The following is a 13,431-nucleotide window of genomic DNA, read 5'->3' as shown; positions in this document are numbered from 1 at the left end:
AAAGGGAGCACTTACAATGTGCTTAATTATTCATTTCATATAATGTAGACTTGGATTCTGAGGACCAGGATGTTGCCTGCCGACTCTCAGGGCTTTCAGGATCCAATAGCTGCCTTTAGACGAGACAGCTCATTGATTTGAGCAGACATGGTTCCTGTACTCAGTGAAATGGTGACACCTTGAGGTGACCTGCTGGTGGCTGCTGTCTCTAAGGCCAGTGGTACATTCTTTGCTCTCAGAGCACTCTGCCAAGGACGTGTAGGAGGTGCACCAGGCTGCAGGTTTTGCCATAGGAAGAGGGCTACCTTAACCCCATGAGCCTTTTATACCAGAGAAGCAGCCTGCCACATTTCATGATATGCACTCTCAGGTGGCACCTCAGCGAAGCACCAGAATAGGAGAAAGAAAGGTGTGCTCAGACACCCAACACAAGCCTGAGCACAGGAAAGAGGAACATGGCTTTGTTTATTGCTGTGTTAATCATTATGATTATATCTAAGGAAGGATGTGTTGGCCTTGGAGAGGGTCCAGAGGAGATTCACAAGAATGATCCTGGAAATGAAAAGCTTAACGTACGAGGAGCGTTGGACAACTCTGGGTCTGCACTCGATGGAGTTTAGAAGGATGAGGAAGGATCTCATTGAATCCTACAGAATATTGAAAGGCCTGGATAAAGTGGACATGGGGAAGATGTTTCCATTAGTGGGAGAGACTAGGGTCTGAGGGCACAGCCTCAGAGTTGAGGAACAATCCTTTAGAACTAAGAAGAGGAACATAGAACATAGAACAATACAGCGCAGTACAGGCCCTTTGGCCCTCGATGTTGCGCTGACCAGTGAAACTAATCTAAAGCCCCTCTAATCTGCCCTATTCCAATATCATCCATATGTTTATCCAATAACCATTTGAATGCTCTTAATGTTGACGAGTCCACTACTGCTGCAGGCAGGGCATTCCACGCCCTTACTACTCTCTGAGTGAAGAACCTACCTCTAACATCTGTCCTATATCTCTCACCCCTCAATTTAAAGCTATGTCCCCACATGTTAGCCATCACCATCCGAGGAAAAAGGCTCTCACTATCCACCCTATCTAATCCTCTGATCTGAGGGAGGGAGTGGTGAATCTATGGAATTCATTGCCACAGAAGGCTGTGGAGGCCAGGTCATTGAGGAGGAATTTCTTCAGCCGGGGGTGGTGAATCTATGGAATTCATTGCCACAGAAGGTTGTGGAGGCCAGGTCATTGAGTGCATTTAAGACAGAGATAGATAGGTTCTTGATTGGTAAAGGGATCAAGTGTTAGAGGGGAAAAAGTGGGAGAATGGGGTTGAGAAACTTTTCAGCCATGATTGAATGTCAGAGCAGATGCGAGGGGCCGAATGGCCTAATTCTGCTCCTATATCTTATGGTCTAATGGTCTTATAGGAAAGGTTGCACTTTTTTCACGTTGACTTATTCAATCAAATAATTGCCATGATATTGTTCTATAAAGGTCTTTATGTGTTATGACATTCTAGGATGGATACTGAGATGAAGGATTAGTCTTTTATTTAAAGGTGGAAAGAAGGAATGATGAATGGTGCCCAAGGTACACAGTGTTAATACAAAAGAAAATAGAAAAGTATCTAAGTGTAGTCTTGCAGCAGTCACTGGGGAGTTATGTGCTTGATGAGAATCAGATATTCTACACCATGTTATTGCGCCGCAAGGTATCTGGGGCCACCTCCCCAGGAATGGCCATGAATCGGCCTTCTTGAATCACAAAGTTGGGCAAGACACAGCTACAGGTATACAGTTAGAGATGCAAAGTGAAGAATATTATATAACTGTCAAGAAAAAGGCACTCCATTGAGATCCAACTGTTCTGTCGATGACTATCTTCACAAAAGGCAAAATTCTCATTGTACTGTTGTTCCACTGCTCTTCTCACTACTCTTAATAGAATCATAGAATCCCTACAGTGCTGAAGGAGACCGTTCAGCCCATCGAGTCTGCACCAACAACAATCCCACCCAGACCCCATCCCCATCACAACACATATTTACTTTGCTAATCCCTCTAACCTACGCATCCCGGGACACTAAGCAATATAGCATGGCCAATCAAGCTAACCCACATATCTTTGTGGAATGGGACCATTATTCATTGGCACCCAGAAACCAACTATTTGCTAATTTTATTACTTAAAATGCTCAAGAAGGGCTGAATTATGATAGATTAATGCATTGTAACAATTTCTAGAAAACCTTGCATGGAAGTATAGGATCTTCTCTATGCTGCCACATCAAATTGGTGCAACCAAAGAGATTGGCAGTAGGAGCATACAAAGCAACAATACTGTTACCTATTGCAAAACCTTAGGAAAATCAGCAATCCTATAAAAGCCCTGTCTCACTGCTACCTTGCTGTATAGTGTTTCAAGCAAGGGGAATTAGCTCAAATGGCAGAGTGCTTGCTTAGCATGCGAGAGGTAGCAGGATTGGTGCCTGCATTCTCCAAACTGTTTTAATCGCTAAGGTAGGGACATGTTCGGCACAACTTTGTGGGCTGAGGGGCCTGTATTGTGCTGTAGTTTTTCTATGTTTCTAATCACCTGATGAATATATGCCCATCATGCTTTCTGGTTGATATTACAGAGATCTGCCATGGTGCGGCACCCCCACAGTGAGTTTGTAACCTCAGATACATTCACAAATAAGCCCAGGGTTGTATAGGCTAAATGCAAAAATAATGACAAATATATATGCAATTCATATTTTTTGCAAATTTATTTCAAGAGAAAGGCAAAGTGATCAAGTCACTCAAAATACTTGAAAACATTCTGTCCACTATCTTTTTCTTTAGCTGTCAAGCTACACAACAAATAAACAATACAATGTCAATTTAAAAATATATAAAAACTCCAGGTTCTAGATTCAAGTTATTACCCTAGGTTTGATATTCATCTGGTAAAGGGCCGCCTTTGGGAGTCTTGAACCTGGAAGAAGGAGATGAAAGCTGCAGGCTTAAAGGACTTACTGCAGTGGTGGTGACTGATGCTTTCAGAAACCTCTGGCTGTTGTCCAAAAGCAACAGCCAGAAGGTCTCTATTTATTTATTAGTGTCACAAGTAGGCTTACATTTACACTGCGATGAAGTTACTGTGAAAGTCCCCTAGTTGTCACACTCCGGCATCTGTTTGGGCACACTAAGGGAGAACATAGCATGGCCAGTCCACCTAACCAGCACGTCTTTCAGACTGTGGGAGGAAACCGGAGCACCTGGAGGAAACCCACGCAGAGACGGGGAGAATATACAGACTCTGCACAGACAGTGACCCAAGCCAGGAATTGAACCCAGGTCCCTGGCGCTGTGAGGCAGCAGTGCTACCCAGTGTGCCACCATGCCGTCTCTATGTCTCATACCCATGATGCTCGCCCTGAAGGAAAAACATGGAATTAAGTTTTTATATCGCCAAGACTTTCTTGCCCACTCCTCTCTTATCCTGGACTCCAAGGATGTCAGGACACAGATTCTGAGGGCTAAGTTAGACCTTGCTTTGGTGCTTTGCAGCCAAGTAAAACTCTGATGCGCGATAAATCACACGGGAGGCAGGATATACCCGGGAAATAAAGGCTTTTATTGCCAACAATAACAGAGCTACTCTATACAATATACAATCCCAGACTAAAGGGTCACCAGGCAGAGCAGTGACCTTTATACCTCTTCCCAGGAGGCGGAGCCAACTGGGGTGTACCATAGGACTATATTAACAGGTAAAACAGCCCAACCCTAACCCCAACAGTAACATATCTACAGACTCATAGTACTGGCCAGACCATGGCTCAGCACTCCTGGTGGTAACCAACAATGGTTCACCACATTCACTCCTCCTTTGAAAACAAAGGCCGGCGGGGCACAAAACACAGAACAATTGTTCATCTGTCTATAAGTTCAAACGGTCTGGGGGACCGCACCGTCGCTGTGACCTCCTCACACCGGCGATGACACCGGTTCAGGCAATCGCGGTGACGTTCTCTCCAAGGCGGTGTCCAGCGACTCCTCCAGTGCCTCACGGGCCGGTAGACCACGAGGTGGTAACAATCCGCTGAACTCGGGCACACCTTGAAGTGGCGACCATCTCCTGGACTCAGGCAAGCTGCACATGGGAGTAAGAGGGTTAAGTGGTGGTCCCGATACTGCCCGCGCCATGTCAGGAGGGGAGATAATGGTTGGGGGGTCCCTAACTGGGGGTGTGGGAGCGACAGGGGTTTCCAAGCCCCCTGCTGGCGCCAGATCTCGAATCGAGACCGTATCCTCTCGCCTGTCAGGATATGCCACGTTGGCATACTGAGGGTTGGCGTGGAGGAGATGGACCTGTTCAACCAAAGGGTCGGACTTGCGGGTCCTAACATGCCGCCGCAGGAGGACAGGTCCTGAGTACGTCAACCAAGATGGTAATGAGGTCCCAGAGGAAGACTTCCTAGAGAATGAAAACATTCTCTCATGAGGAGTAGCGTTGGTTGCCGTACACAGGAGTGAGCGTATGGAGTGGAGCGCATCAGGGAGTACCTCTTGCCAACGGGAGACTGGAAGACCTTTAGACCTCAACGCCAGTAAGACAGCCTTCCAGACTGTAGCATTCTCTCGTTCAAACTGTCCGTTACCCCTTGGGTTGTAGCTCGTGGTTCTACTAGAGGCAATCCCATATGAGAGCAGGTATTGCCTCAAGTCGTCGCTCATGAACGACGAGCCCCTATCGCTGTGGATATAACAGGGGTAACCGAACAGGATGAAAAGATCATGAAATGCCTTGATAACCGCGGCAGCGGTCATATCAGAACAGGGAATGACAAAAGGGAATCGTGAGTACTCATCAATCACATTGAGGAAGTACACGTTCCGATCTGTCGAGGGAAGGGGGCCCTTAAAGTCCACACTCAGTCTTTCGAAGGGACGAGTGGCCTTAATGAGGTGTGCCCTGTCAGGTCGGTAGAAGTGCGGTTTGCATTCCGCGCATACCCGGCAGCTTCTGGTTATGGACCTGACATCCTCCACCGAGTAGGGTAGATTCCGGGCCTTTATGAAGTGGAAGAGCCGAGTGACCCCTGGATGGCAGAGGTCATTGTGGAGAGCCTGTAATCGATTCTCCTGCACACTAGCGCATGTTCCACGCGACAGGGCATCCGAGGGCTCGTTGAGCTTCCCTGGACGGTACATGATATCATAATTGTAGGTGGAGAGTTCGATTCTCCACCTCAAAATTTTATCATTCTTGATCTTACCCCGTAACGTGTTGTTGAACATGAACGCCACGGACCGCTGGTCCGTGAGCAGAGTGAACCGTTTTCCTGCCAAGTAATGGCGCCAATGCCGAACGGCCTCCACAATGGCCTGGGCCTCCTTTTCCACCGCCGAATGTCGAATTTCGGGGCCTTGGAGGGTGCGAGAGAAAAAGGCGACGGGCCTGCCCGCCTGGTTAAGTGTGGCGGCCAGGGCAAAATCAGATGCATCACTCTCCACCTGGAAGGGGATGGACTCATCGATAGCGTGCATCGTGGCTTTCGCGATGTCGGCTTTTATTCTTGCAAAGGCTAAGCGAGCCTCTGTTGTTAGGGGAAAGGAGGTAGACTTGATGAGCGGACGGGCTTTGCCCGCGTAATTGGGAACCCACTGTGCATAGTATGAGAAGAAGCCTAAACATCTTCTCAGTGCTTTGATGCTAGTGGGCAGGGGGAGTTCGAGGAGGGGACGCATACGGTCTGGATCAGGGCCGTTTTCCACCACGTATCCGAGGATAGCTAAGCGGCGCGTGCAAAATACACACTTCTCCCTGTTGTAGATCAGATTCAGGCGAGATGCAGTGCATAAGAATCTAAGAAGGTTGGCATCGTGGTCCTGCTGGTCATGGCCGCAGATGGTGACGTTATCCAGGTACGGGAAGGTAGCCCGCAGCCCGTTCTGGTCCACCATTCAGTCCATAGCACGCTGGAAGACTGAGACCCCATTCGTGACACCAAAAGGAACCCTTAAAAAATGGTACAGGTGACCATCCGCCTCAAAGGCCGTGTATTGTCGGTCCTCTGGGCGAATGGGGAGCTGGTGATAAGCAGATTTTAAGTCGATGGTGGAGAACACCCGGTACTGCGCAATCTGGTTGACCATGTCAGATATGCGCGGGAGGGGATATGCATCCAGCTGCGTGTATCTGTTAATGGTCTGACTATAGTCTATGACCATCCGGGGTTTGTTCCCATTCTTAACTACCACGACTTGCACTCTCCAAGGACTAGCGCTAGGTTGGATGATCCCTTCCTTGAGGAGCCGCTGAACTTCAGATCGAATGAAGATCCGATCCTCAGCGCTGTAACGCCTGCTCTTTGTTGCGATGGGCTTGCAGCCTGGCACGAGATTCTGGAATAGGGAGGGTGTGGTAATCCTGAGCGTTGAGAGACTGCATGTGGAGGGCGTTGGGCAATTTAGAGGCTGCGGGTCTCCCACTGAAAGCGGAGGGAGTGGCCCATCGTACTGCAGGGTTACACTCTTCAGGTGGACCATAAAATCGAGTCCTAGGAGTATCGGCGCGCAAAGGTGCAGTAACACAAGGAGCCTGAAGTTCTCGTAAACCGTGCCCTGCACCATCAGATTGACCACGCAGCTCCCTAGCACGGTGACAGACCGGGACCTTGACGCCATCAAAATTGTCTGCTTGACAGTCCAAATCTGGAGACCACACCGCTTCACGGTGTCAGGGTGAATGAAGCTCTCCGTGCTCCCGCTGTCAAACAAACAATAAATCTGGCGTCTGTTTACCTGTATGTCCATCATGGACTTGTCGAGTCTGTGAGGCTTGGCCTATTGCAGGATGATCGACGCCAACGTTGGTTCGTGGGTGCAAGTGCAGGCAGCTGAGATGGTTGATGACGACCCCTGCTGGTCATTCGCGGTCGGTGCCGACCAAAATGGCTGCCCCCATAGGTCGCACTTGGACGATGGCGCCAAAACCCGCGGCCCCTGCAGGTCGCACGTGTCTTGCGACTCCGTCGTTCGGAATGGCGACGTCCTGGAATTGCACGTGGTAGAAGACCTTGAAGACGCAGAAGACAAGGAGGCCGGCTCCGGGGAGTCACACGCCGCACTGCTGTTTTTGGATGGAGGTTTGGTCTGGCATACTTTGGAATAATGTCCCTTCTTGCCGCAGGCGGAGCACAACACCACTTTAGCTGGACATCGCTGCCGAGGGTGTTTCACCCCCCCCACAGAAGTAACACCGCGGGCCACCTGGAGCTGCTGCCGTCGTCAGGTCCGAGGCTGGAAACGCAATCGCGCAGTTTTTCGGTCCCGCTGAATAAAGTGGAGTCAGTGACTGCCCCTGCCACAATGTCTCCACGCGGTCGTCGGGGTACATCTCCAGACTTTTGGAGGCCGTTTCTAGAGCGTCAGCTAACTCTATGGTTTTAGTGAGATCGAGGTTACCTTGCTCCAACAGCCGAAGGCGGATGTACGACGAGCCAATTCCCGCCACGAACGCATCTCGAACTAAGTCGCTCATGTACTGGGCTGCCAACACTGACTTGCAGTTGCAGGCTCTGGCTAGCTGCTGAAGTTCGCACGCGTACTGTTCCGTCGTTTCGCCGGGCTGCCGCCGTCGAGTGGCTAGAAGGTGTCGAGCATGGATCTCATTCGGCGGTTTGTTGTATCGCTTTTTGAGAAGCTCGAGGGCCCCTTTGTAGTCGGGGGCCTCATGGATCGCTAAGTATACAGCGTCGCTTACTCTCGCGTGGAGGACCCGGAGTCTGTCGGCGTCGTCGGTGACCGCTGTGGAGGCATCGAGGTAATCTTGGAAACACTTCAACCAGTGGTCGAAAGTGTTCGATGCTCCCGCCGCACGTGGGTCCAACGTAAGCCGTTCGGGTTTAAGCATTTGCTCCATGTTTTCTTTTGGGTTTTTTTCAAAAAAAAAGAATTTACTTGTTGGCAATAAAATTGATGCGCGATAAATCACACGGGAGGCAGGATGTACCCGGGAAATAAAGGCTTTTATTGCCAACAATAACAGAGCTACTATATACAATATACAATCCCAGACTAAAGGGTCACCAGGCAGAGCAGTGACCTTTATACCTCTTCCCAGGAGGCGGAGCCAACTGGGGTGTACTATAGGACTATATTAACAGGTAAAACAGCCCAACCCTAACCCCAACAGTAATATATCTACAGACTCATAGTACTGGCCAAACCATGGCTCAGCACTCCTGGTGGTAACCAACAATGGTTCACCACCAACTCCAAAATGGGGTCTGCGAGGCAGATGTGTGAACTTTCAACAGGAAATGTGTAGGACACGTTAGCCACAATATGTTCTGGAGCCTTCAGCGTTTCCCCTTCTCCCACTCTACATCGCAGCTTTGAAAGTATGAGAATGCAAATATGTTTACCTTATTGCACGCAAAAAAGAAGTCAAGCTGGAATCCATGTTGACTGGTGGCATTGTGGAAAACACTGGAGAGGGCTCAGAGCCAAGTGAGGAACTACATTACATTCCTAGGAGTAAGAACTAACCCGGAAGTGAGTGACATAACTGGGGAATTTAACCATGTCAGAAAGGTATGACAAACATTTGAGATTGAAACAGAACGCTGGAAATCAACTGACAAGAAAATGCCACAGGAGCTAAATGTGAAAATTACAGAGAGTGCATATATATATAGAAGACCTTTGTAAGTTTTTGTGAAATTACACAGTTTCACTCCATACTTACAAGGTCAGACCTTCTGATGGTAAGCAACATTGTTGGACTGCGTCCCATTTTGCTTGTAGTTTTATTTATGTGTGAAATGACTGAGGATAGTTTTGTGAATTATTCATGTATCAGAATATACGTCTTCAGATGCAGTAATGCACAGATTTTCATTCAAGGACATCCAGTAAGTAAGTGAGGAGAATCGTCACTTTGTATTCGTTCGTTTTTGTTTATAATGCAAGCAAGAAAGAAGATTTCTTTTCCTGCCAGCACATTGTGAAGCAGCAATGGCAATATGTGGGGAATGAGGGCAACACAGTCTCCTGGTCAGGCAAAGAGGAGAAAAATTAAAGTCAAGAGAGAGAGAGAAAAAAACACAATTGCGGATTGTGAGTGGCATGGTGGCACAGTGGGCGGCACGGTGGCACAGCGGTTAGCACTGCTGCCTCACAGCGCCAGGGACCCGGGTTCAATTCCGGCATTGGGTCACTGTCTGTGTGGAGTTTGCACATTCCCCTCCGTGTCTATGTGGGTTTTCTCCTGGTGCTCCGGTTTCCTCTCTCAGTCCAAAGATGTGTGGGTTAGGTTGATTGGCCATGCTAAATTGACCCTAGTGTCAAGGGGGATTAGCAGGGTAAATATGTGGGGTTATGGGAATAGGGCTTGGGCGGGATTGTAGTCGGTGCAGACTCGATGGGCCAAATGGCCTCCTTCTGCACTGTTGGGATTCTATGATTCCATGATAAATAATTTAAAGGGGAGTTTGTGAGAAACCCTGACATACTAAACCAACTACTAGAAGACTGGAGGTTCTTGTTTGAAGCTCTTGCAGCAATGGAAATACCTTTGAAGCGAGGCATTATATTGTATTGAAACTTGAAGATAAAACACAATCAGTCAGGACGTTGCCTGGTCTGAAAGATTTTAGGTATGAGGAGCGGTTGGATAAACTCTGATTGGTTTCACTGGAAAGACAGAGCTGAGGGGCCGACCTGATAGAAGTCCAGAAAATTATGAGAGGCATAGATAGGGTGAATAGTCAGAGGCTTTTTCCCAGGGTGGAAGCATTGACTACAAGGGAGCACAGGTTTAAGGTGAGAGGTGGTAAATTTAGGGGAGTCATGCAGGTAAAGTTTTTCATACAGAGGGTGGTGGGTGCCTGGAACGCACTGCAAGTGGAGGTGGTTGAAGCAGGCACGTTAGCAATGTTCAAGGTATAACTTGATAGACACATGAGCGGGAGGCGAACAGAGGGATAGAAACTGCATATCGTCGCAGACTTGGTGAGCCGAAGGGCCTGTTTCTGTGCTGTACTGTTCTTTGTTCAGTCATGGAATTTCAATTCCACCATCATTCAGGTGAATCGAACTCAAAAGAAGTGGATTGAAAGATGAAATGTCCTTTCAAGGGCCCTATTATATGTGGTTGAATTCTTTTTTCATATTTTAATTTCCTCTTTAGCCCTGCTTTAATGTGTAAAGATCTGCTGTGCCGTTGTAAAGAGGGAAGATAATCCTGTGAACGTTGTGCTGCTATTTTAGACATGCTGCTCTGTAAGTCTGTCATTTCTGAGTGTCAGTTGTGCAGGAGCTGCTGTCCCTCTTTTGATGGAATGCTTGAGAGAGAGAGCTTTTTCCTTTTCACGATAATCAGGACCAGCTAATGAAACGAGGGGACACGCAAAATTAAAATGTTCAGTTTCTACAAGAAGGGTTTTTGCTAGTGGTCATGGACAAATATCAACCAATTATGGTGCACCTGCAATAATGATGCCTTAACACTCCTCAAGCAGCTAATGAGCTTCTTTAGCAGCGGAAATCTCCCAGACTTCATTAATCCAGATGTGGAGTGTGCAATTGTGTTAGCGAATGGCTCACGGGCAAGCCACAAAATGATATTTCAGGGACAATACACTGCAAGTCCTCCTGAGCAGGGCTGCAGATTGATGGTGAGTGAGTATTTTTATCCTCTGAGTTTGTGGATTTCTGCAGGTGCTTTAGAAATCACTTTCACAATTCCATTTATCCACGGTTTAGGCTCTTGGTTTCTCACAGCTGAGTAATACAGATTCTGCTTTATGACTTGGTATTCTCGTGATCTTTCTCAGTGCTTTGGAGATTGAATTCCGCAATTCCATCATTTTACATGAAACACATTAATCAATGAGTGGCCCTGCTCACAAGTGTTGTAATGGAGTGTAAGTGACCAACAGAAGGCCTTCCCTGGGATCAAGTACCTGGGGAACGGTGATAACAAGCAGCACGGTGGCACTGTGGTTAGTACTGCTGCCTCACAGCGCCAGGGATCGGGTTCAGTTCCCTCCCTGGGTAACTGTCTGTGTGGAGTTTGCACGTTCTACCTGTGTGTGCGTGGGTTTCGTCCGGGTGCTCTGATTTGCTCCCACACTCCAAAGATGTACAGGTTAGGTTAGTTGGCCATGCTAAATTACCCCTTAGTGTCAGGGGGACTAGCAGTGTAAATACATGGGGTTACGGAATAGCGCCTGGGTGGCATTGTTGTCGGTGCATGCTCGATGGGTCGAATAGCCTCTTTCTGCACTGTATGGATCCTATGATTCAATGCACCCACGAGAGAACCCAAGCCAGAGGTGGGTGAGAGTAGGATTGGAGTTGCAGGGTGCAGGTCGCTGGCTGTGGTGGCAGGGGGCATGGCAGGGTGGCAGGGGCATCATAAGAAAGGTCAGGAAGGTGACTCTCAGCAGTTCCTTCCTTCCTGATGCCAGGCCCTTAAATCAAGCACTGAATAACTTTAAAAGAGGGATTTCACCCCACTGCCCACTCACCTCCTGTCCCTGGGAGCCAGCAAGAAAACACAACAGGGTTTTTTTTTGTGTTCCCTGTGAGGCAACTGTTCCATCTGCCACTTGTTGAATACCAGCAGTGGTGTGGGCAGAGTCCCTCAATTGACATTGGGGCGGGAAGATTGTCCACCAGCATCCCGACCTGGTGTGATTGTCCCTTTAAGGAGTGATGCACATCAATTTGGACACGAGGCTCGAAGCTTCAGTAAAAGAAGGCTTTTATTAACTAACAATGAAGCTATCAGAACTTTAACACACTATCCCAGACTGAAGGGGTCCCGTCAGAGCAGGGACTCTTATACCTCTCCCAGGAGGCGGAGCCCGACTGGGATGTGCCACAACAGTAACAAACACAGGTGTAACAACCCCACCCTAACCCAACAGCAACAGTAGTACAAACCAACAGTAACCTATATACATCCCTGTAGTACTGGCCAGCCCTGGCTCAGTACTATCCAGTGGGAACCAACGATGATTCACCACATTCACCCCTCCTTTGAGAACAAAGGCCGGCGGGGTACAAAACAGAATAAAGTGTCAGCAGTCTATAAGTTCAGACGGTCTGGAGGACCGCACCGTCGTTGTGACCTCCTCAATACCGGCGGTGACACCGGAGTAGGCACTTGCGGTGGCGTTCTCCCCAAAACGGCGTCCAGCTGTTCTTCCACGGACACACCGACCGGTTGACCCTGATGAGACGGTAGTGCAGGGGATCCTGACACGTCCTGCGGTGGCGACCATCTTCGGGGCTCAGGCAAGCTGTGCATTGGAGTAAAACTGTTAAGCAATGGTCCCGATGCTGCCCGCGCCGTGTCCGGGGAAGAAATGAGAGATAATGGATTTGTTACTGGGGGTCTGGGAGCGACTGGAGTTGCTACGTCCCCTGCAGGCACCAGGTCTCGGATCGAGACCGTGTCCTCTCGCCCGTCAGGATATGCCACATAGGCATACTGAGAGTTGGCGTGGAGGAGGTGGACCTGTTCGACCAAGGGGTCGGACTTGCGGGCCCTTACATGACGCCGCAGGAGGACGGGTCCTGGGTACGTCAACCAAGCTGGTAAAGATATCCCCGAGGAAGACTTCCGAGGGAATGAGAACATCCTCTCGTGGGGAGTAGCATTGGTTGCCGTACACAGGAGGGAGCGAATAGAGTGAAGCGCATCAGGGAGGACCTCCTGCCAACGGGAGACTGGAAGACCTTTGGATTTCAACGCCAATAGGTCAGCCTTCCAGACTGTAACATTCTCTCGCTCCACCTGTCCATTACCCCTAGGGTTGTAACTCGTGGTCCTACTAGAGGCAATCCCGTATGAGAGCAGGAATTGCCTCAAGTCATCGCTCATGAATGACGAGCCCCTGTCGCTATAGATATAGCTGGGGTACCCGAACAGGGTAAAAAGATCACGGAATGCCTTGATCACCGTGGCAGCGGATGTGTCCGAGCAGGGGACAACAAACGGGAACCGGGAGTACTCATCGATTATGTTCCGATCTGTTGAGGGAAGGGGGCCCTTAAAATCAACACTCAGCCTCTTGAAGGGGCGAGTGGCCTTGACCAAATGTGCCCGGTCAGGTCGGTAAAAGTGCGGTTTGCATTCCGCGCAAATCCGACAGCTCCTTGTTACCGACCTGACGTCCTCCACCGAGTAAGGCAGGTTGCGGGCTTTGACAAAGTGGTAGAGCCGAGTGACCCCAGGATGGCACAGATCATTATGGAGGGCGTTCAAGCGATCCTCCTGAATACTAGCGCATGTTCCGCGTGAGAGGGCATCTGAGGGCTCATTGAGTTTCCCTGGACGATACATGATATCGTAGTTATAGGTGGATAGTTCAATACTCCACCGCAAGATCTTGTCATTCTTGATCTTGCCCCTCTGCGTGTTGTT

Source organism: Mustelus asterias, chromosome 9 (genome assembly GCF_964213995.1).
Source record: "Mustelus asterias chromosome 9, sMusAst1.hap1.1, whole genome shotgun sequence".
NCBI lineage: Eukaryota > Metazoa > Chordata > Chondrichthyes > Carcharhiniformes > Triakidae > Mustelus > Mustelus asterias.
Note: the sequence above shows the minus strand (reverse complement) of the source record.